General features: G+C 40.3%; 1 protein-coding gene across 2 annotated transcripts in view; it reads left to right on the forward strand.

Annotated features, from left to right (window-relative positions):
* The window catches only part of Shroom3 (shroom family member 3), a 173,666-nt gene that overhangs the window by 49,846 nt on the left and 100,826 nt on the right, over window positions 1-22,994 (forward strand). The window lies entirely within an intron of this gene.

Raw genomic sequence — 22,994 nt, forward strand, 5'->3', positions numbered from 1 at the left:
TACAATCAGATACAGAGAGGAGTTTTCTTCCAGAGAGATCTCTACTGTTCATGCTCAAAAAATTTGTTTTATACACCCTATAGGGAAAAAAAATTCATAGATGTCTTTGATTGATTGATGTGTGTGAGTGTGTGTGTGTGTGAGAGAGAGAGGGGGGGGGATGTGGTTTGTCTTGCAGCTGTAAACTGCAAAGATTTCTGCATCTTGAAGTGTACAGATTGGTTTCTCATTTTGAAACTTGATCCTTTTCAAATTTGTAGATTAATTGAATCCAGCTTTGAGTGACACTTTAAGAAACTCTCTCCTGGAGCACCCTGAACCAGGTGCTCCAGGCTCACCTGCTGGCAGTGTTTGATTAGCAGCCAACCCAACCCAGTGTTCTTATTTGTGCCAACTCCATTCTAAAAATGTAAGTCTGCGCTTGAGAAGACTAGTCATGCTCATTATTCAGACCTCCTCCTTGGAGGGAATGTGCCAAAATCACAGAAGCAGAAAATCCAGGAACAGTGTGAGGCCTGGTATTGAGGCACCATAAAATCAGAATTTTACCTCATGAAATTGCTTTGTTCTTGGTACATCATCCTTTCCAGCGATGAGCTCACCAGCCCTCGCTCTGTCTCTGAGCGGGATGGCATCGTTGCCATCCTACAGATGGAGAATGGGAGATGCAGCTAGGGAGGCCAAAGTGCCTTAGAGCCAGTGACCTAGCTGGAACTGGAGCCAACTCGTCTGATTTCTCTCCAGCCTGTTGCTGTCTGAGAAATGGCAGCTTAGGAGAGGAGTGCTAGGGGACAAGTCACAATTGCCCAGTGCTGCCCCAAAACCATCTGTGTTAGAGTTACCACCCAGAGACCAGGAGAAACCAGTGAGTCAAACCAGAGGGCTACATGGAGGCATTCAAGGATAATGGGGAAGAAGGTTAAAAATGAGGAAAGTGAGCACCTAAATCCAGGAATGTAGAGAACATGCTGGAATATCCTTTTTCGGTAGACTGCGATGCCTCTTTGAACTGTGGACTGAAATATGCTAGATAATATCTGTTATACAGAAAGTATAGAGTGTCCTCCAGTAGGAAAGAGTAATCAAAGTAAAACTAAAGCATAAATTTAAATCATTGATTAAGTATTTATTGAGCGGCTCCCATGGCCCAGGTCCTATAATATTCACCTTTGTATCTTCATTGCCTCTCACATGATAGGTAGATGGGATGGATGGGCCTACCGATGTTCAGGTGAACACACATTTCTCATGAGGTTTTAAAGATTTAAAGACTCCTGTCTTCTTCCTGCTCTTCCTTCCTTGGGACAGACCAGACCATCCAGCAGACACCTGTCTCACCCCTCCCAGAACCGCCCACTCACAGGAAGGAGAATTTCCTTAATGAAGGCAAGTAAACACCAGCCTGTGAGCCCAAAGGGTGGAAGCCCTCATGTACTTTTACCCTGATTGAATCAGGGAAAACTGTGTCAGGAAGAAGGACACACCCTAACGACTCACCCAGGTAACATCTGCATGTCACAGGCTGGGTCCAAGCAAGCCAACACAGAGGTATATTATTCCTCCTCCAGGCAATCAGAGCAAATTTGCCTTCTTGGTCTTCAGAGTTCCACTGTCCTACGTTCGCTGTCTCTTGAGCTGTCCTCCTGAGATCCCAGCTTGTCCCAGATATAAACAGTCAGGATCTATGAAGGGCACACCAACCACCCTTATTTATTGAATGCCCTCAATGCATTGGCCTCACATCAAATGCAGAATTAGATTACTGTACCTGACCAGTCGGTTCACATTTTAAACAAATAAATAGGCAGATAGAGGTGAATTAAGTAGAAAGGAAGGTGGAAATATACTCCAGGGAGAGGCTGGTGCTGGGGAGGGGAAACCGGTCAGAGCTGGTCATTTTGTGAGCCTAAGTAGGACAGGATCTTAAACTATTTCAGATCCAGCTCCTTGTTTTTGATCAGCCAGAGGAAAGGCAAATTTGGATGGGAGGCAAAAGATGAGCCACACACTTCAAGCCTTTCATGTCGATTCATTCCTGGGTGATTGTTTCCATCTTTGGACACAGTGTGCTTTTGTATGTGCAAACCATGGCTAGCAACTGTTTTTGTACTTTCTGACTCTTCTAATAGACATGAGCTCAGTGGGAGCAAGAAGTTTGTTTTCTCCGTCTGAATTCCCAAAGCCTAATCAATAAATGCTTGTCAAATTGATACATGATATCCTTAACTCCCACCCCCAAAGTCACATAACAGGGTGGGGATGATTATAATTGAGTCTCAAATGAGAACTCGGTCCAGGATGTGAGGTGCTTTAGGAATGCAAAATAGAAGTAATTGGATTTGAGTATCAGACAGACTTCTTGACTTTAGTATTACTCCTCCTGCATCTTGAGATAGTGGGATTAAGAGTGGAAGCAAAGGCTCAGACCAGAGTGGCTGAAGCAGATCACTGCATCACAGTGAGGCCAGAATGAGAAGGGACAAAGGTGGTTGAAATGTCAATTCTGGGCAGTGGAAAACCACTGAAGCTGTTTAAGCCAAACAGTAAAGAAGAAGAAGGAAAGCTCAGAAGAGCTGACTCTAGCATGCCAGGCAGGAGAGGCTGGAGCCTGCGGTGCTAGAGGCAAGGAACCTGCGGAGGAATATATAGCAACAATCCTTGCACCACACATTGAGAGTCTGGGGAAATGAATTTCAAGATTGTGGGGTATTTGGGTGGGGGAGATGGAGATAGGTATATCATTGGTATCCACTGTTTTCTCTCTAACTGAGGATCAAAAGAATCATAGCATGAAATAATCAAAACACTTCATTGAGGGTTTGCAATGGGCCGGTCACTGTTGAAAGCATTTTGTGTTAGTATCCCAATTCAGCCTCACCCCTTTGAAGGACTATTATTAGTTCTATTTGACAGGTAAATCAGCTGAGGCACAGGGAAATTTGGTAACTTGCCCAAGATCAGATGGTAAGATGTAGAGCTAGAATTCAACAAGGATGTAAGACCACATAGGTCCAAGCCTTAACCACAAATATCTACTTCAACAGGTTTGTGGGAGGATTTATGGTATGATGAAAGAGATTCTAAAAAGTGATGTGTGTTATCATCATTTTGAAAGGAGATCAGAGGGGCATTTTCTGCCTCGGCTTATCTACCATCATTATTAATTACCTACTCCAGTTTAAGGAGATCGGTACACAATAAAATTTAAAATCTGTGACAGGATAATGTTGCTTTTTCTTTTGCCTTTTAAACATTGTCATTTTTTTTTCATTTGAAAAGGAATGATATTTATTATAAAAGTTTAACTCTTATAGAAATAAAAGATATAAAGAGGGAATGGCCCATGTCATCCTAATGGCCCCCCAAATCGTCATCCATTGTTGGTGTGGAGATTTTTCCAGCTCTCTTCTTTCATGTACGCTGATGTATTATCATCACTTGTGTTCATATAATCCTTCCCAAGAGTGATCATACTGTTTTGTAACGTGTTTTTCCTTTGATAAATAACACCTATTTCCTTGTCAGTACATACAGTTTAATCTTATTTCCTTTAAAGTTATTTAGGATTCACTTTCACTTTTAGCATCACCCATGGGATTCATGTTCTTTTCTAATCAGCGGAGCAACAGATCTGATGTGGCTTGGATTCTTGCCTCAATGCCACTTGAGTTCCTTTGTGTCTTAGGACTCAAGGAGAAGGAAGCTCAAATGGGACTTGGTTGTCTGTTTGTGAACATAATAGAAGCTAGAGTTTGCCTAGTACTTACTATCAGATGTCAATACTGAGGCCTAGAGAGGTGAAGCAACTTACTTGCTTAAGGTCATAAGCTAGAAATTAGGAAGTTTGAGCTTGAACCTTGGCTCTTTAGAGCCTGAATATTTAACAGCATACTGTCCTTTTATTGCTTTTACAAGTCTTCTACTTCAACTGACTTAAATGCAGTGGTTTCCATAGCAACATGTGGAGTTCAGTTGTAGAGTAAAAGTCAATAAAGATGAGCTTCACGACTGCCCTGTATGGCACACTAGCAGCTGAAAAGGGGGAATTGTCAGGAAGAGCCTCTTCATTTCTGCTACTTCTTCCTACAGCCTCTCTCCTCAGGTCAGAGTTGGCCTGGAACTTGGAACGCTGCCCATCAGTGTCCCCAGAGGATGCCTCTAGGATTTGAACCTCATTTAACATCTATCTTGCTGATGGAGGCCATGAGTGGAAAGTTCCTGAAGGTTCCTGGTTGGTGTGGTGATAGAGCGGCTGCATCTATCCACCCACCCCGCAAAACCCACAGGGAAATTTCCAGAAAGCTTATTTAAGTAGTTGAGCAAGGAAGATCCTTAAAAGGACCTTGGTTTTTTAATCTAAGTGAACCAGACTGGTTTAACATACAGTCTCTTTTTAATTGAGTAGCGTGAACTCTCTCCTTAGTGGTGTGCTGGGAAAGCCTACGCAAAGACGGATGAGATGAACCCCACACTGCTACACCCCTGATACCATTAGTAATTGAATCACTTGGTTGTACCAAGTTTGTTGCACCAAATTATTTCTTCTTAAATGGAAAACACTTTTTCTATGTTCTCAATACTTCTGATAGCAAATGTGTCATCTAAACCAAGCAATTCTTTTAATTCTCTGAACACTAACTAGGTGTTCTACATTTAGTAGAACTAACTAATCCTGACACTATCTTACCTGGAGTTAATATCAAATCTTACAAGTCAAGGGTTCGGTCCCTGCTATGGTTTGGATATGATTTGTCCCCCAAAGGTTCATGACACTTGGTCCTCCATGTGGGTGTATTGGGAGGTGGTAAAACCTTTAAAAGGTAGAAGCTAGTGGGAGGCGGGGAGGGTGCTGTCCTTAAAAGGGATAAAGGTAATTAGTTCTCTTGAGACCTTGTAAGTATCCCAAGAACAAGAAGGGCCCTTCCTCATACTCTTATCTTCCTCTCTTGCCATCTGATCTTGCCCTCTTGCATATATTTTCACCATAATGCCATCTGCCACAATGTGATGTGGCCACCAGAGACCAAACAAATGGGGTCACCTGTTCTTGTGTACTTTCAGCCTTCAAAACTGTCACTTAAATAAGCCTCATTTAAAATATGCATTACCCAGCCTCTAGTATTTTGTTATAGCAACAAAAACCGGACTAATATAGTCCCATAAGACTGTCCTGAAGAAGTGTAGGTCTCCAGAACTTCTGACTAACTGGCTATACACAAGGGATTCCTATAATCTCCTCCACTGCAGGCTCAATGATTTCCTATAAAGGCGCACAGAATTCAGGGAAACAGGAACAGCCAAATATATAACCCAGGAACAGCCAAATATAAGAGATGCATAAGGCAAAATATTAGCAGGGGACAGGGGTGGGCAGCACTTCCATACCCTCTCTAGGCAGACCACTCTCCCAGCATCTCCATGTTTTTACCAAACCAGAAGCTCTCTGAACTCCATCGTTTAGGGGTTTTATGGATATTTCATCACAGAGACAAAATTGATAAAGTCATTGGCCATTGGTGATTGAGTTCAATCTACAGATCCTCTCCACTCCCTAGGAGTCTGGATGTAGGGTTCAAAGCTCTAACACTTTAAGCACATGGTTTGTTCTTCTGGAGACCAGTCCCCATCCTTCAAGAGTCACTTCATTAACATAAACTTAGTATGGTTGAAAGGATTTTTTTAAAAAAAATAACAAAATAGTCTCCTCTCACCCCTATTACTCAGGAATATCCCAAGAATTTTAAGAACTTTTTGCCAGAGGGCTGGCATATATCGCTCAGTGGTAGAGTGTTTGCATGCCAGAGCCCTGGGCTCAATCCCCAGAAACAAACAAATACACACACACGCACACACAGCACGCACGCACGCATGCACACACGCACTTTGCCAGGAACCTGGGGATGAAGACCAAATATCTATTTATTATGTATATCATGATATCACACTCCCAAAAGTAGTGTGGCCTAGAAAGGAACTGAAAATTGAAGTTCAGTTCTCATCTGATCCATTCTACAGCAGCCTTTCATAATTCTCACCCAGGCTTTGTACCCATCAAGAAAAATGAACCCAGTAAGCACAAAAATAGATTATTGCACTTTCAGAATAAACCAAACTGCAGCAATGGTCTTCTTTTTGTGAACTGTCATCTGCTGTCCCAACACATCCATCCTTCTTGGACCAAACAGAAAACACCAGTTTTTCCCCTTTCCTTCCTTCTACCCCTTTTCAAAGGCAGTCATCATTTCCCTGCAAAATCTCTTTTCCAAGTTAAAGTTCTTCTCTCCTTTACCTGTTGTTCCACACAGAGATCTATAGTCCCAGACTGTTCAGACTTTCTTCCTCAGTTGTGTTCTAAACTGTCCATGTTGTTCTCAAACTGCGGCATCTAACACAAACACACAAAGACAATCACTAAAATTGTCCATTTTTTTTAAATTTAAACAATACAGGAAAAAGAAAACTATGAACATAGTTTTGTTTTTTTTTTTTAAATTTGGTATATTGTAGTAGCCTTTTAAAATGCCTTTTGGGAATACAGGGGGTAATAGTACTTATTCACAGCCCCTCTGTTAGATAGATATTATATAAAAGTAATAATTCTTAACTTTTCATATGTATCTGAGTAAAGATCCCTGGTGTACCAAATACTGTGGTTTCTTTTTTTTCTTTCTTTTTATTTTGCTACTGGGGATTGAACCCAGGGGCTGCTTAACCACAGAGCCATATCCCCAGCCTTTATATATATATATATATATATATATATAAAATAGATTATATATATAAATATTTATATATAAATAATTTATATATATTCTATATATTTTTATATATATAAATATTTTATTTTTAGTTGTAGTTGGACATAATACCTTTATTTTATTTTCATATGGTACTTGAGAATCTATCCCAGGGCCTCGTACGTGCTAGACGAGCACTCTACTGCTGAGCCACAACTTCAGTCCCCTTTTTAATATTTTATTTAGAGACAGAATCTCACTGAGTTACTTAGGGCCTCACTAAGTTGCTGAGTCTGGCTTTGAACTCAAGATCCTCCTGCCTCAGGGATTACAGGTGTGCGCCACTGTACCTGGCAATACTGGGGTTTCTTAAAAGTAAAAGAGGAAATGTTGTAGAATATTTCTTAATGCTAGTGGTTCTTTGAAATGGATGGCTGAGCCCTTAAAGGTGAGGATATTTTTAACCATACCCCCACACCTTGCTGCTGCCTTGCTGGAATCATGTTACTGTGAATTTATTCATATCACCTTGAAAGAGCTCAGAACTCCCCTCCTTCCCTCAGGACTGAGGCACCCTCTCCAGATCCAGATTCGTTTTGTAACACTAGAAGATGGTAAAAGTAAAGTGTTAGAGTAGGTTTACCTGGAAAAGCTTTCTTCCACTGGAAACTGTAACCATATTCATGTAAGATTTTATATACCCTTTGAAATGACTTCTCTGGAGAAATTCTGTTGGAATCTACCAGGCAACCCGTGATGGGGCACATGTGGAGGTGGGAAACTACATTATACGTCCTGGTATCATTTCTAAAAAGCATATGCTTGCGGGGGGTGGGGGGGATTCTGCATCACAGAAAATTATTACGTTTAAAGAAACCACTGTTAAAAAAGTTAACAGTGCCCTTCAGCCATTGGCTAAGTAAGTAAAGGAGGGCAAAGTTTTAAAGACAAATGCGTTTTAAATAAAGGCCAACTAATTATAGCAGGGAATGTGTTGGATAAGAGTGGATGTGTGTAATTATATAGTAATTACGTTGAAAATGTAATCACATGCCACCAGCTAGCTACTTAAACATTTTGCTGGGGGATGAATTCACCTCCAGCAACCATCCCCTTCTGATCTCAAAGATTCACATTGACTTTGTAAAATGTGTGATATGGTCTCTTCTTAGAAGGGTAACCTTTTCCTGGCCAATTAAAAGGTGCTGCTTTGAGGATATTGGAATCCGCACTCAAAGGGATAAAAGGAAATTGAAACTTCTATTAAAAGGAGATAATGATGCCTGGAGCAGTTGGGATTAAAAAGAACAAAGTCAGTTTTAAAAAGATTCCCCAAATCAAAGAGCGGCTTCTCTCATCAAATACCAGGAAAAAGCAAAATGATTTTTTTTTTTTAATGAAGAATGGGGCAATGGAATCACCCTTTTGCCCAGATGCTGGAACTTCAATCAAAACCAGTGAGAAGTTTTAAGCAAAATTCTTTGAACTTTCTGGGCAATATGTGCTATAGAAATGTGAGATATTATCATAAAAAATAAATTAGTTTTTCTCCCAAATTAAATGATCCAGAAAAATATTGAAAGGGAATTAATAAAAAAGATAGTGTAAATAAGACTGTTCTGTATATGTGTGTCAGATTCCCCACTGACATAAAATAATTCTGGGTTAAAATATAGCATTTGGATGGCTTGTGATGTACACAGTGACAGTGCTTGGGTGATTACTGTGGTTATAATTATTGTAACCTTCATATACTCAGTATAATTCCTTATAACCATCTGCATTAGTCTGCTTGGACAGCAAAACAAAATATCACCAACTGTGCGGTTTCAACAACAAGAATTTTTTTTTTTTTTTTACTTGTAGTTCTGGAGGCTGTAAAGTCCAAAGTCAAGGTTCCAAGCAGGACTTGGTTTCTTGTGAGGGCTCTCTTTCTTGCTTGCAGGTGGCTGTTCCTCACTATGTCCTCCCATGGCTTTGCCTTTGAAGATACTTGGGGAGAGAAAGAAAAGGAGCTCTCTGGTGTCCTTTTCTTTTTCTTTTACATTTTGCAGCATTGGGCATCAAACCCAGGGCCTTGTGCATGCTAAGCAAGTGCTCTAGCACTGAACAACATGCTCAGCCCTAGTGTCTCTTCTTAGAAGGACAACAATCCTGTCTGATCAGACCCCCACCTTTGTGTCTTTAATTAACCTTAATTGCTTCATAGAAACTTCCATCTCCCAGTATAGTCACAGTGGGAGTTAGGGTTTGAACATAAAAATTTGGAGGGACACCAACATTTTCATAGCACCATCCAATAAGTGTGGCTTCCTGCCACACTTGTAATCCATAGGAGTGCCTTTGCCACTTGGAAGACAGTTGAGCCGGAAGGCTGACAAGCCATCGGGAAACCTGAAAGCAAGATAGTGCTGTGCTTTCTATTTCAGTTATACAAATTTGGAATCCGCACTCAAAGGGATAAAAGGAAATTGAAACAAAATTGTTTAAACTCCTTCAAGGTGTTTATCAGTGGCTGATGGAAAATTCTCCATCAAAAGTCGTCACTTTTGAGCACCGGTTATCTGTCCAGCAAATCAGGGTACTGGCAAAGGAAGCTTCACAGTGTCCAACTTTATCGCCCTCAACCTCCACCCAGTTGTGGTTTTAATGGTGGCAAAACCCATTATTTTGGAACTGAAAAGGTCTTCTAGCATAAAACTATTCATTCCTATTTATACCAGGAGGTAACACTATCTAAAGAAACCCAGAGTGCCTCATCTCAACTAGGAAATTCTAGGATGAATTCAGTGTTCTGGGACAAGTAAAGTGTTAAATTCAATTACCAAAAAAAAAAAAAAAAAGTGTGCAGTCACTTTTGTGTCCATGTGTATTAAGCAAAGGCAAATTTACCCAGTGTCAGCCATCAGTATGAGCAGTTTAATAATTTGAGCTAGATAAAGAGAAAAGAGGCTCTGAGACAAGAAAGATGACTCTTCTCAAAAGTCAAAGACATCTGGACTGATAAGAAGGCAACCGAGAGAAAAGCTAACGATAACCAGGAGACACGGATCATAAATTTGCCTCAAAGTTCAGACTGGGGGTCATCCTGCTGAATTATAGGCAGAGGTCACCGTGGTGACTTTGGAACTGTGTCCTGATTTTGATACCTCTAGGCAGCCTCTTTCACCACGCACTCTGCTCCAAACATTAGGAGATTGAACATGCATAGATGAAAGAATCACCCAATACAACCACGCGTTATGGGTTACTCATAGTTGATGAGATTATGATGTCCCTGAGAAGCAGGTCAGCCTGTGTCTCGTGCCGTAGGCCTCTGCCTTACCTGTGCTATGTCAAATGACCAATAAAACTTCCCTGACAGCTTAACAGTTTTAATCTTTGCACTTCCCTATGATCCCAGGGAGGCCAGCCCTCCTGGAGAAGGTGTTCCAGGATATCAGTTCATGCAGAGTACAAGACACATATGAGTCTTTCTGTATATGTTTTAAAAACCTAATATCAGTTGATGTTGATGAGCTAATATATGTTTATTCATATGGCCCAGGCATTTAGCTGGTTGTGTAAGAATGCAAGCATGGAACAAGTGTGTGCATGCGTGTGTGTGTGTGTGTGTGTATGTAACGTGATATACATTATATGTATATAATTATATGCGTATTATATATATATACATATAGTGTGTATGTGTGTGTGTGTGTGTGCACGTGTTGAGAGAGGAGTGGGAGGAAAGGGTCATGCATCATATTCCATTGATCCTGAGCAGAACTTTTGCTTTATTTGAAGTGTGATTTTAAAACTAAGACAAAGTGCAACCTTCTAATTCTAGCTACTCAGGAGGTCACAGCATGAGGATCACAAATTTGAGGCCAACCCGGGCAACTTAGCAAGACCCCATCTGAAAATAAAATAAAAAGAGTTGGTGGGGCTGGGGTTGTGACTCAGTGGTAGAGCACTTGCCTGGTATGTGTGAGGCACTGGGTTTGAATCTCAGCACCACATGTAAATAAATAAGTAAAATAAAGGTCCACTGACAACTAAAAAATATATTTAAAAAAAAGAATCAAGCACATTAGAAAAAAAAAGTTGAAGTTGTAGCTCAGTGGTAGAATGCTTGCTTAGCATGTGTGAGGCGCTGGGTTCAATCCTCAGTACTGGAGGGAAAAAAAAAAGTAAGACCAAATCCCCTTAGATCTGATGCTGTAAAATGAGTAATATTATGCAAACTGCTTGATAAACCTAAATGGTATACCATACAATTATGTGATTTATCTTGAGTCTGATTGTCATTTCTGCCAGTAGGGCCACTAATCTGCCTGGATTAGGAATTCTGGATTAAGGAGTTCCATGTACCAGACTATGCCCTAGAACTGGATTTTTCAACATTGATTCCATTAACATTCTGAACTGGATGGTTCTGGGTTGTGAAGAGCTGTGATTGGCCTTGTAGGATACTTAGGCATATCCCAGAGGATACTAGAGACATTACTTACTCCTAGTTGTGACAACCTAAGCCTCTCCACACATTGCAGAGTATCCCCTAGGAGCCACATTGCCCCTGTTTATAAACCACTGTTCTAGACACATGATATGTTCGAGGCAGGGTGTGGTATATGCAAAAAGCATGAGCTGGAGAGACATATTCTTGTCTTTATTTCTTGAGTCTCTGTTCAGTGTCATGAACTGTTCTAGCTGATGGAGTAAGAGAAGGAGAAGAGTCTAGTAAGGGAGGAGAAGTTCATAAGTAAATTAAAATACAATAAAATAATCATGTACCGGAGCAGGGAGCACATGATAATGGTGGAGGGTAATGGGATCCTGACCCTGCTTGGGAGTAGATGCAGGAGGCAGTAAAGAAGGCTTTCCTGGCTTGCCTAGTCTGATCTGAGACTTAAAAGATAAGTAGGTGGAGGAGTGAGAACATTGAAACAGAGGCATCATTCAGTGTTACAGAGGCAGCACTGAAGCACAAGAAAAGACATAGGTGGAAAAAAAGGCTAGAGTGTGTTGAGTGTTGAGAAGGGAAGGTTAAAAGTCTGGAGAGGCGGACAGGATGACCCCATGTGCCATTCTGAGAGTCGTACTTTATTTTAGGAGGTGGGGAGCCATTGAAGGGTTTCAAGTGAGGGAGTGACGTATTTTTGTTGAGACCATTTGCTTTGGTTGATATGCAGAGAATGGATGTGTAAGGGACGTGAGAGTGAAAGCAGGAAGACCATTTAAGGGGCCTGATAGTGAGGGCTAAACTAGGGCAATGGAAGTGGGGAAAGATTCAAGAAATAGTTTGATGATAAAGCAGCATGACTCAGCCATTCTTATGATATAGTAGATGAGACAGAATTGAGGGTTCAAGGATGACTGCCTGACCCAGCTCTTATCTTATGGGGTGCCACTCTCTCCTCATCTTGCCTGTGGGAAATAGTGTGTGTGTGTGTGGGGGGGGTGTATATGGGGGACCATTGTCTTATACTATCATATTAATTTCTTCTTATCCCCACTTTGTGAATGGTAAAAATTAAAGCTCAAAGGTGAAAGGTGGTTAGCCAAAGTCACATAGCAATAAGTGGAGTTGAGAACTATTTGACAATCGGACTTGCAGCCTATCTTACTATGTGGCTTTGACCGAGTGTGGATTCAACTGGTGAAAATGAGTTCATTCAGAAAGTAGCCTTGGTCACTGCTGGCTTTCTTGCTCAATAGGTGTTCGGTATTTATTGAAGGGGGAATTTATTTTAATTAAAATTAAACCTGATTTATTTGCATATCATTTTCATGCATTTTGCATGAGGGGAAAAAATAAATAGCTTCTGAAGCCTTACATGCAAACATCACCCACCTGAGCTGTAGCTTTAGACTCTTCTCAGGTTCCTGCACTTATAAGTGAAGTTCTGAGGCCCCTTAGTCCATTGTTCTGCTTCTTTGTTAAATGTTCTTTAGACACAGAGCCAAGGACATAGTTATAACAAACACTAGTTTGAAGATTTAGTAATTTAAATTATTTTTTTAGCTTCAACATTAAATTTTGCTCCAATAAGGAGACCTCAATTCTATCGCCATTTCTATCAAAAAATATTAAATAAGACTAAGACCAAGAATGACCATTAGGCAGGAAAAATGGGAGGAAAGTCACTGGGTTAAAGGTAGAAATTTATGGATGTGGTTAAGATAAACACAAAGAAATTCCTGTGTTACTTCTCTCTGCAGTTGCTCCCTTAACCTTTCCTTCTTCAAATCTAAACTTCAAAGCTCCTGGAAAAACCAAAGACACAACAGTGTAGGATTAGTGGCCTAATTTACTCATATTTTAAGAAAGTGTCCAAAAAGGCCAGTTAAGCCTGTCTGACAGCAGTGACAGTTCTCATCGTCAGAAAACTCAAGAATGATTATAGCCTGTGACCTGTGGTGGCTCTCAAGGTCTGTAAGGATTGCCAGGGAATGTCACTGGTATTTCTCTCTGAGGATCACCTTCCTTCCAGGGAGAGAAACTTCTCAACTGGATGGAAGAAGATTCTCAGTCCTCCAGTTACTGTAGCTGCTCACATTTGTTATCTTTGAATGTAAGATTTTGAACCAGAAAACAGTCACATCTTTGCATTCATGAAATCAGAGACTCATGTAGACCACTTTAGCAGTGGCCTATCCTTACTGTGCAGAAACGGTATTCCATGGTCTGGAGATCAGGATTGCAGGCAAAAGGGAGAGTATCAGAAGAGCCAGCAGGAAGTTCCTCATTCCTTATTCCTACTGCTCCTGCTTGGCTTCCAACTCCAAGGAAGCCCATGGAAGTACTTGTACATCTGTGGAAGCAGAGCCCCCTCACTATTCCCAAGGCAGGGCTTGCCTCTCCATCCCAAGCAGAGCCTGGTACTAGGATTCTCTTTAGAAACTGTTACTGAGCCCTAGGTTGTTTTAATAATAGTTTCATATTCAGTCTGATTTAAAAGAAATAGATCATTCTTTTTAAAAAGATCTCTAAAGTTAAATCACAGGTAACAATAATAGTCTTCCAGTTCTTGCCTAGGTGTTAGAGATTTCTCCAAGTTAAACACCCTTGACCTAATTGATGGTATTTTTTTTTTTTAAAATCACCAGATCTATTTGAAACAAGTTAGTTTGTGTTATGCTGAAATTTGGGAGGCTTTTAGATTTCTGTTTTCCAACTACATTTCTGAATGCATATAAATATCGATTTTTTTTTACAAACCATTTTTACTTCAAAATGTTTTTATGTCCATCAGTATTGATTATTGGGATGCCACTGGTTTTGTATGTGTTTTTGCCTTTGAGACCATAGTACATGAAATTGAGGTACAGTTTCATTGGATTTTTGTTCTTGTATTTATTTCCCTCCATTTCATTTATTTTTATAGTTGATACTTAAGTTGTCAAACAGTAGACATTACTTGTTTTATTTATGATATGTTTCAGTTTAAAGTTTTATTATTATATGTGGACGTAAATCTGGATTTGGTGTTTTGAAAAAAAAAAAACACCTTGACCTGTATTTCTCTTTGCTCACCATATTTTATTCACTCTCCAGATCTCAGTTTCGAAGTTACTTCCTCTTAGCCCTTTCTGACCCCTCACAGGGTTGCGCAGCACCTGGCAAGAGGCTTCCTCACTCTGTTGTAACATGGTTGTCTCTGAAAGACTTTAGAGTTTTTCTGGGAGATGGTTTGCATTCATTATAGTGTGTCCAGTGAGGGACACATAGTAGGTTGTTCAAGAATTCATCAACTGACTTGGAACACATCTAAAGTGCAGGGTCTTTGCAGGCAGTGGACGAAGATTTGTACCTTTGTGTTGTCCCCTATCAGCTGTGTAATGGAAATGCCACTTGTTCTTGCTGAACCTCAGTTTTCCCCTATGGAAAATGGAAATAACAACTCTTACTTAAAGAGTTATAAAAAGTTTAACACAATTCCTTGGGGTATAGTAGGTGCTTACTACATACATTTATTCCTTTGATCATTCTACTAGGTTGGGAATTAGAAATTCTTTCCAAAACATTATCTCACTCAAACTATCAGAATACACATTAGGTGTATACTTATAATTGTAAACTTTACCTAACCATGAAAGGCAGTGTCTGGGTGGAAGAAACACAAAATATTTGAAGACAAAGGACATACTTTGATTTATTTTGTGTCTTTTCCCCTGGTAAATGACATATGCATTCATTTATAGCTATTCAATACATTCAAAGTTATTTACTTTAACTTGTCCTGAATATGCCTGCTCATTACCAGTTCTAAAAATTAAAAATGGAATATCAATTACTGTCTCATTTAGAATTGTTTCCTTTTGGTTCAGAGTGTGTGCTCTGCTCTCTTAAAATAACCAAATAGTAAGTGTGGTTGTGCAAGGGCGCCTGGAAGTTGGTTCTGTTTGTATGGTGCAACAGTGACATCCATTGGCCTATGTTCTAATTATAGAAGAAACTTGCTTCTCAGCTCTGTGACTATTGGGTTTCCTAATACAGAGATACAAAGCAGACAATCGACCTCCAGGACCAACAAGTAAATCAAGTGGTCAGTGAGCTCATGGTCCCAGCTCCCTGAGTTGGTTTCAGCACCCTTCCCAACCATATCTGTTCTAAGATCAATGTGCCAGGTCTTCCCAGTTCAGCTGGGCAGAACTGGGACTTGTTCCCTCAGTGAAGTTCAGCACCCTCATTGGGTGGAGGGGAAGCCATTGGTTTGGGATCCAGATATGCTATTGAGTGCAAGCACCAGGGCAAATCACTTCACTACTGAACCTTTTCCATACAGAGAAAGTGAAACTAATGGCAATACCTGCTCTGTGGTTACCAAAGACTTTTCCTTATATTTTATCATAAATACCACAATCCCACAACAATTTTGTAAAAATCAGGGAATTACAGATCAGATCTCCTTAGCCTTCACCAGGCTATGAGGTTTTCAAACCTTAAGCATAAGTGACTTATGTTCACTGCCCTAGTTGGAATTTACTGAGTCATTACAGAAACTCTGGCATCATTTTTGGAAGAACCCTGAGGAGAGGTTCTAAACGTGGAAGATCAAAGGGAAGGTTCTGCAGCCGGATATGAGACTGGGGAATGAGCAAGCATCTTCAGGTAGCAAAAGATGCCTCATGCGGGTTTCCGTTTTCATAGAGAATGTAACTGGAAATAGCAAGGCTGAAATTATGTATTTTTACCTACTAGGTGTCAGGTACTCTGTGAAGCATAAAAATAAGAATAAAACATAAAAATACAAACTCTCTCATGTCCTCAGAGACCTCTTTGTCATGTGAGGAATTCAGAGCAGGAACAGTGACTTACAATAGGGTGCTATTGTGCCAGTCATTCCTGCAAGGTGCCATGGGAACACGTGTGTGTGTGTGTGTGTGTGTGTGTATTAAGATGCAAGAAGTGGTTTGGGATGGAAAAAAAATGAAAAGTCTCAGTTCAATTCAAAGCCAAAATATTAAACATTTCTCAATATCGAAACCAAGCAAAACTGACTCATCAGACACATCACACTTACATACAAAAACATAACCCAGGGATTCAATTTCACTTTGTATCATTTCATAGTTTTTTTTTTTTTTTTTTGGAAACAATGAAAGAATTTGTAACTAATTCCATTTATAAATAACCCATTACTGACTCACTGGTAAAGCTTTCTCAAGTCATTGTTATGATTAAACAACACCCCCATCCCCAAATGACTCATCTAAAAAAAGAACCTCAATGAGATTGCATTCTTTCCTTTTATTTATTCACCTACTACGAAAGCTTGGCTCCATATTATGAAATTGTCTTATTTTAACTCTCACTATAAACACCCAAGGCCTATCCTTCAGTCCTTTCGTCTCCCTAGTGACAACTTCCCCATGTGAACTTACTGGCCCTCTCTGGAGAGGCCCAGTATCACTCCTCATATACAGGCAGAACTTTTTGAGGACAGAAGTCAATAGCTGACCCAGGACACCTTGCAAGTGAGCCAGCTACACGTTTCTGAGTTCTTCACTCCCCCTTCATCCCTTCATCTAGCCCTTTGGGCTTCTTTGGAAGAAGTGGAGCCCACCTTTTAATATCATATTGATCTTTTGGGCTTAGAATCTCTGTCAGAGATCTTAACAGTTGGAGAACTACTGGCCTTGTTTAGAACTATTTGTTACACAAGCACCACAGACTAAATGAGAGGAATCGGGTGAAGTGGCATGGACTTCCAGGAGCCCCTTTTACAAAGTAAGAAACATGTAGGAGATTGGAATGGATCTCAGTGGTGGAGCGTGATCTTGGCACACATGAAGTCCTGAGTTCCATCCCCAGAACCACAGAATGAAAAAAAGAAAAGAAAAAAAGAAAGAAAAGTTTGTTGTAACTGAAGCAACCCATCCCAAACACAGGTATTTCTCAGTGTGTTAATGCGAAAGGAACCAAGAATGGAGCTGTGTGGGATTATGCCCAGACACCTTCAGCTCTCAGGATCCTGGGTATTACATGGTGACCCTCACTACTGGTTGTGGTCCCTCAGCTACCAGATCTGAGAGTGTGAAGATCACCCTCCCCACCTGCAGAACACAGGCCACTGTCTGTCTCTGTGCACCCTACTTCCCCCTCACCCCGCCCCCACCCCGAGCCCTTCTTGCTCAGGAAGGCATCCAGCACCAAAGGTGTCCTTGCCTTTCATCTGTTAGCATTTGAGAATTGGGCATGAAATAAACCCAATAGCAATCCTGTGCAGGACTATCTGATTAAGTGTCAGGGTAATCTGAGGTCATCTGGGGAGACCCCACTGCCTACAAATCTGTCTCCTAGCTTCTTAGGGCCCTATACCCTATTTCCTTGTCTGTTTTTAAATGGATGCCTCTAGGAGAGAGTCATTGACATCTCAGTGATAACCAGTCTTTCTCATAAGAGGTTGAATTATTTTTTAATTGATTTTAAGGTATATTTTCATTGAGAAATAATTTGCAAATAGCAATGTGTGAATCTCACACATGAATCCTGGCAAATGTAGACACCTATGTAATCCACATCTCTAACAAGATATGACCATTTTCATCATCCCCAAATTTCCTTTGTGCCTCTTTCTAGTCCACTCCCCCCAGACATCCAGTGTTATGATTTATTACACCACAGAGATAGTCTTTTGTGTTGGTATTTTTCACTCAATGTTGTTTTTTAAATTTCACCCATGTTGCTTGTGTTTGTTGTTCCCTGTTCTCCTGCTGATGGATATTTGGGTTGTCTCCAGTTGGGGGCTGTTATGAATAAAGCTGCTATAGACACGAGTAAACATGTAGACCTATTTTTTTTTTCATTTTTTGTAGACATATGTTTTCATTTCTCTTGAGTAAGCACTTAAGAGTGAAATGCAGGACTGTAGGATAGGAGTATGTTTGACTTTGTAAGAAACTTCCATACCATTTTCCAAAGTCATGTGACCATCTCACAACCTGGTTTCAATTGTCCCACAACCTTCCCAGCACTTGGTGTAGGTAGTTGCATTGGTTTTCTATTGCTGCCTAACCGATCACCACAGATGCAGCACCTTAAATCTACATAAATTAGCTCACAGTTCTCTAGATCAGAAGTCACACATGGCTCAGCTGGGTTCTCTACTCAGGGTCTCAAGGCTGAAATCAAAATGTAGAAAGAGCTGGGCCCCTCTCTGGAGGTTCGGGCAGAATCCACTTCCTAGCTCAGTCACGCTGCTGGTTGAATTGTTTCTCAAGGTCGAAGTCTCTGTTTCTTTACTGGCTGTCACCCAGGACCTCTCTGCACTCCAGGGGTGGCCTGCATTTCATCTCATGTGGACACCTGTATCCTCAAGCCCCCAAGACACAATCCCTTTCCTGCTTTCAACCTCTCTGACTTCTGCTGCCCAACAGAAAATATAAACTCTGCTTTTTAAAAGATGCAACTAGCTGGGTCAGACCTACCTGGATAATCTCTAAATCTTAAGAGCCATAGACTTGGAACTTTAATTACATCTGTAATTTCCTTTTCCAGTATGTAAATTAATCTTTGATTGAATAACCATGAGACAGGAGTCATGGGACCATCTTTAAAATTCTGCCTACTATGGTAGTCCATGGTGAAGCTTTAACACAAGTATCACTTTTCCTCATCAGTTGCTTTTAAAGCCTGAATGTCCACATGTAGATTGAAAATCTCTTACCTAAAAGGCTCAGGACCAGAAATGTTTCATATTTTTAAAATTTTTTTTTAGTTGTAGATGAACACAATACATTTATTTATTTATTTATGTGGTGCTGAGAATTGAACCCAGTGCCCCATATGTGCAAAACAAGCACTTTGTCGCTGAGCCACAATCCCCACCCTCAGATTTTGAACTTTATCAAATTTTGGAATATCTGCATACACATAATGAAGTATCTTGGGTATGGAACCCAGGTCTACACACAAAATTTCCTATTATATCCATAACCTCCAGGTAGTTATATCCATAACCTGCAGGTAATTCTCTTATGCAATATTTTCAATGTACCACATTTTCACTGTGAGGTCAGGTGTGGAATTTTCTACTTCTAGTGTCATGTTGGTGTTGAGAAAGTATTAGATGTTGAAGCATTTAGATCTTTGGGTTAGTAATGCTCAACCTATATATTTCCCTCCAATGAACTGGTTTCGGTAATTATCTCTTATCATTTGTGTTCTCTGCCTTAATATGATTTCTTCATTTGAAGACATTCAAGTACTTTATCAACATTAAGTGTGAGAGCCAATTCCATATGATCAGGTTAACTAGCAATACTAAGACTATGAAAAGTTAGGCATCAGTTAAAGTGGTTTGACCAACTTGATTTTTGCCATTTCCTTTGTGCCTCCTACAACTGGATGTAGAATTGAGAACTAGAACTTTAATTTGGTAACTAGAATAATATAATTTAATGTTGAAAAGTCTGAAGATCTTTATAGTCCAAGTAAGGATCAGAGAAATTAATTCACAGAATTAATTAAAGTTGGAAATAAGCTCTAGATTCCTGTCTGGAACACTGTCTACCACACAAACTCTAAAGCCTCCTTGTATTAGAGGAGATGTCTGATCCTGCAAGGAGATGAGATTTGTTGATTTAAGTCCTCCTATAAATTTCTGACAATCTAGACAAATTTATTGTAAATTATGTGTAGATTATAATATTTTTCTTAGCCCCAAATCAAAAATTTGAAGCTGATTAAATCCTTTCCAAACCCCCCAAAATATGTCTTTTGTCAGCTTAAAACCAACTAGGGAGAAAGGAGACAGTGGGTTCTGACATCTCTTGCTTAGATGTAAGATCTTATGAGTCTCAAACAAAAGAATCCTTGACCTGACCTTCAAGATACTCTCATGAGCCCACTTATTTGTCAGGATGCATTCCTGAGAGGTTGGCAAAGTCATACACATTGTCAAGTCATGACTACAATCCAGGTTCTAGTTTGTTTCTTTGCAGCAGAAGTAAAACCAGCCCCAGAACAGCCAGTCTCCCCTGAAGCTTTGGTTTGTTTGACCCATATATTGTTGGGTTGCTTGTTTGTTTGGGGGTTTTGTGAGGTTTTGTTGTTGTCATTGTCATTAAGATAGGGTCTTGCTATGTTTTCCAAGCTGTCCTTGAACTCCTGGGTTCAAGTGATCCTCCCGCCTCAGTTTCCCTTATAGCTGAATGATAGATATGCTTTACCACACCCACCCAGCTCAAAATTTTACTTTTTTTTTAAGTGCTGGAGATTGAACCCAGGGTCCCAAACATGCCAGGCGAATACTCCATCACTGAGCTACACAACCCCCAGCTCAGACTGTTGTTTTTTAAATTGAATTAATTTCCAATATTTAAAAATTAGAGAATTTCACATGTAAAAGTTCAGATATCCAGGGTTTTTTTTTTGTCCTGAGAAGTTGAGAACACCCACTTTCTACCTTCAATAACACAGTTGGAGGGTACCTTTTGTCGGAATGAAGGTACTTCAAAGGGTCACAGTCCCACCTGGTCCACTCTCCACCCCGCTTACCTTCTCTGGAATTTGAGTCACGAAGCTTGCCTTACCCCAAGTTGCAGCTTTGAGACACCTTGCCTGACTATTCAAACAGTTTCTTATCTGGCCTATACACACCAAATATGTTTGGCTCTCATTTCCTGACAGTTGAAGATAATAAATTTCAAAGTGGGTGAGCTACTTCCTGGCATTAAGTCTAGCTTCAGCAACACTTTGTAGGTCCCTGGTCAGTTACCACATGGGATCTTCATGGCTGTCAGCATTCATATAACTTCAAAAATACTCTTTTTCTCAAGGATTAGCTTACTCATCAGAAAATTCTGACTTTAAGTAAAGAAAATATTTGTTATCTGTAGAGTCTAAAAGTTTATTTAGAATATTCATATTTTAGCCAGACATGGTGGCATACACTTGCAATCACAGCTACTCAGGAGTCAGAGGCAGGAGGAACATAAATTTAAGGTTTGGTCTGTGCAACTTAGTAAGACCTTGTCTCAAAATATAATAAAGAGGGCTGGGGATATAGCTCTGTGGAGGAGCACTTGCCTAGCATGTATAAGGCTCTCATTTCAATATTCAAAACTAAAAAAAAAAATCTACTTTCTCATCTAAAGAGCTTACTGAATGGTGTTTCTTTGGAGCAACCTCTGTGTAGCCTTATGAAATGTGTGCACTCCTTTGTCAATTGATAATTCTTGAGTTTTTGCAGCCAGAATCTGTAGTTGACTGTTAATAGTTGTGATTCTCAGAGAATCTGATTCTTCTAGCTGTACATGGGAAAGATATGGGGATCTTTAAAAATAACAATGCCCTGTGCTAGTATTACAATGTGATGATGATGATTATAATGATGATGATAATGATGCCTGAAATCCATCCCCAGGAATTATAACTCTTAAGGTATGAAGCTGGTTCTGGACATCTGGAGTGTTTTTTTTTTCACTTTTGTTGTGATTGTTTTGTTTTATTGTAGTAGAAAACATAACATTAAATGTACCATCTTAATCAATTTTAAGTATGTAGTTCAGTAACATTAGTATATTCAAATTGTTGTGCATTATGAATGAATCTCCAAAACTTTCTCACCTTGCAAAACTGGAACTAAATACATGCTAAAAAACAACTCCCCACTCCTCCACCCACAGGATTGGCTGGGCCTTGGTTTTAAAAGCTTCCCAGGTGATGAGCCCCAGAGAACCATGGAAAGATTCCCTGCCTGCCCCCAAGGATTTCTAGGCTTTTATAGTTGTTACCTGGGTTTCCACAGCTGTCAATAACATACAAAAACAGGAGGGATGGATTTATTGCCTACATAACAGTTCCAAGACCTCCTATATCCTTGAGTAATAATTATCCTCTGCCTTGGGCCTTAAATAGTGGGATCACATCAACTTGACTGCTACTCCACCTATGAAGAACTTACTGGAGCAGCCTGGCCTGGCTGGGATCCAGGGGGTTTTATATCCCTTATCTCCTTGTCATTGATAGCTACCCTGTGTTTAATTTCTTGGCCCGCCCTCCATACCAGTTGCAGGTGGGGCACCTGGGAAGGCATACCAGGAAGCTATGACATTCCTGGAGCACTCTGGGCCTAGGACATGGACTCAGAAGAACCAGCCATTTGGGCGAGAGAAGGTGCTAGGAAGGCCCAGGTTCTTACAGCTATCCTGCCCCAGCAGTGATGAGCCCCCTGCCCTTGCTTAGAGTGTGGTGCAGTTCTGTGATTTTGACTGCTTTTTGTTGTATCTCCCTCAACAATTGAGTGGTGTTGCCTGATGTTTATGGTTATTGAAGCTTGCTGATTTTATTAACTTCATTCCTGGCATATCTTATCACTCTCTCCTGAACCTGATAGAATGGAAACGTTTCCCTGTTCTGGTATTTTCCATGAGCTGCTTGCTTGGTCCATCTGTGGAAGGCAGCAATCTTTTTTTTTTTTTTAAATGAATCAGATACAAGCTGATGAAACTTGGACCATGCTTAAACCATTCCCTGGCAACCCAGAATTCAAAAAGTCTCCCTACTCTTTGCTGGTGTGTGTCTGATCTTTCTTCCATCAGGTGTGACATCCTGACCCCATGTCATACCTTCATTACCTGATAAGTGCTGTCCTGGTAATTCCTCCATGTCAGTGCTGACCTGCTTGACCTGGCCTACTACAGAAGATTTTAAGTGCATTAGGAAGTCCCAGCTGGACATTTTTATCACAAACCAAACAGAACTGGGTCACTTTCAGGACCCTATGGATTATGGGGAAAAGATAATTTTATGAGGTTGAAGAATTC

The sequence above is a fragment of the Marmota monax genome, unplaced genomic scaffold (genome assembly GCF_021218885.2).
Source record: "Marmota monax isolate L192 unplaced genomic scaffold, Marmota_monax_Labrador192_F-V1.1 WCK01_AAM20220418_F8-fsc00112, whole genome shotgun sequence".
NCBI lineage: Eukaryota > Metazoa > Chordata > Mammalia > Rodentia > Sciuridae > Marmota > Marmota monax.